This window comes from Bidens hawaiensis, unplaced genomic scaffold (assembly GCF_021521415.1).
Source record: "Bidens hawaiensis isolate Kalapana, Puna unplaced genomic scaffold, B.hawaiensis_p1.1 tig00027122_1, whole genome shotgun sequence".
In the NCBI taxonomy this organism is placed as follows: Eukaryota; Viridiplantae; Streptophyta; class Magnoliopsida; order Asterales; family Asteraceae; genus Bidens; species Bidens hawaiensis.
Genome location: NW_027494382.1, coordinates 14161 through 16824, shown reverse-complemented (window position 1 = coordinate 16824; position 2664 = coordinate 14161). Strand labels below are relative to the sequence as shown.

The 2664-nt window shown below is 40.8% G+C and overlaps 1 pseudogene; it reads left to right on the top strand.

Annotated features, from left to right (window-relative positions):
- Positions 1-715: 715 nt before the first annotated feature.
- LOC143574840 (aldehyde oxidase GLOX1 pseudogene) lies at positions 716-2404 on the top strand (annotated as a pseudogene).
- The last annotated feature ends 260 nt before the right edge of the window (positions 2405-2664 follow it).

The following is a 2664-nucleotide window of genomic DNA, read 5'->3' as shown; positions in this document are numbered from 1 at the left end:
ATTTCTTTATACTCGCTACGGTTCCCGAAATTTTTAATGGTTCTCGGGACGGCTTTGGGTCTCTTCATGTCTATTCCATGTATTGGTTATTATGTTATATTGTTGTTTATTTGTTCCGTTTGGCCTTTCAGGGAAAAATAGAGAGAATGCCGAGACTGAGTATGGCCCATAAAGGCCCATAAAAGATGAAATGGGTGCCCAATAGGCCCGAATACATGTAGGGCCATCAGAAAAGAAAAAGAAAAAGGCTTCACTACTTAAGCCCCAAGGAATGAATCGAGTGTGGTACAGAAGTAGGCAATCTGGCCGAATTTAATCCAAAATTAATACTCAGATTTTGCTAAATATCATATAAAAACAATAATGCTTCAAATATATGATCCACGATTGATTTCGAGATGATCCAAAAGTTTTAAATACTTTACTTCATATAAGGCTGTGACTGGCTGTCTAATGTGTTAATTCCATTCATAAAAAATGTACACTACCATTATCAAAACAATGTGCAATAATAATAATAATAATAATAATAATAATAATAATAATAATAATAATAATAATAATAATTACCTAGCCAAAACTAGCAATTATCAAAAGTTATTAACCTTCTTAAACTGGAATCATTTTTGACAATACGAAATGAATGCCATCAAATCGTATTCATCATCTTTACTTTTCCACTTCCATTTAAAGGTTAACTCCACGCTCACTTAACAAAACTAAACACGACCCGAAACATGACACAATATTATCTCCTTCTATTCCTACTCCTACTCCTCGTCCTCCTACACGCTCCGCCTCGTCCCGTCAACGCGGACTCATGGCTCTTACTCCACCCAAACATCGGCATATCCGGCATGCACATGCAACTCCTACCAAACGACCGTGTCTTAATATACGACCGAACCGACTTCGGTGTCTCAAACATCTCTCTCCCGGACGGTAAATGCCGCCCGAATTCCACAGACTGCTCCGCCCACTCGGTCGAGTACGACGTGGCTACAAACTCCGTTCGTCCGTTAATGGTTCTTTCAAATATTTGGTGCTCATCTGGGAGCTTAATGCCCGACGGGACCGTAACACAGACGGGTGGCAGTGGTGAAGGAGAGTTAGTCGTTAGAACTTACAATTCATGTGACATATGTGATTGGGTTGAGGTACCAAACGGGTTGGTTCGAGGAAGATGGTATGCTACAAATCATATATTGCCCGACGGCCGACAGATAATCATCGGCGGTCGGGCAACGTTTAACTATGAGTTCTACCCGAAGACCCCGGAGACAGCCACCGCGGTTGATTTTCCGTTTCTTGCGGAGACTTATGATCTCAACATGGAAAATAATTTATACCCGTTTGTGTTTTTATATCCCGATGGAAACTTATTCATTTTCGCGAATAATCGGGCTATTTTTTTCGATTATGTTAAGAATCAAGTGGTCAAGACATTTCCGAATATCCCAGGAGACGAGCCGAGAAACTACCCGAGCACGGGCTCGGCCGTGCTACTCCCGATGAAAATTGCACAAGGGAGTGTAGTTTCTGTTGAGGTTTTGGTTTGTGGAGGTGCACCAAGAACAGCATTTTTCAATGCTATGAATGGAACATTTGAGGGAGCTTTGAATACATGCGGATCGTGATATCCGACCCGGACCCGCAATGGGTTATGGAGACTATGCCATTGGCACGAGTCATGGGGGATATGTTGTTGCTCCCGAATGGTCACGTTTTAGTTATTAATGGTGCGGCGGCTGGGGCTGCCGGGTGGGAATTCGGGCGTGACCCGGTTTTAAGCCCTGTGGTTTACCGACCAGGTAACCCGATTGAGTCAAGATTTGAAGTGCAAACCCCGGCTACTATACCTCGTATGTACCATTCGACAGCAATTTTGGTTCGAGATGGTCGGGTGCTTGTTGGGGGAAGTAACCCGCATGATAAGTATTTGTTTTCAAACGTACTTTATCCTACTGAATTGAGTTTGGAGGAGTATTCGCCTTATTATTTGGATTCAAGCGTGTCAGGGTTACGTCCTGTTATAATCTCACCCGTGACGGGTACTAATATCACGTACGGTGATCAAACGGTTATACAGTTTGCGGTTTCAAACAATTTGGATTCAAATACGGTCATGGTGACATTGGTGGCACCATCGTTTAATACACACTCATTTTCGATGAACCAAAGGTTGTTGGTTCTTGATAGTGGCATTGTCACCGCCGATTCTGATAGTTCAAACTACCATGTAAGTGTGACAATGCCGCCTTCTGGAAACATAGCTCCGGCCGGCTATTATCTACTATTTGTGGTGCATAAAGATGTTCCGAGCGAAGGCATTTGGATACATATACAGTGATTAAGTTTTGTTATACTATTTGTTTCTAGGTGTTTGAAATTAATAATTGATGCAAGTGGCATATATAATTAATATAAAGATTGAGATTGTAATATGAATGAGCAATTGTAAATCTCAAAAGTTATGTAATGTTATATGTACGTGATTACTAGGTGTATATTGTTTCGTTTCAATGATTTTGATAATGCTATAGGTAAAACTGCTAACTATGATTTCGGAAATCAATTCAGTTTACATGGTAGATTCAAGTTTTAAACCATCAACCGATTTATTTGTTTCGTTTTAAAAGACGCCAATCTGTTTCAACTAGTGTT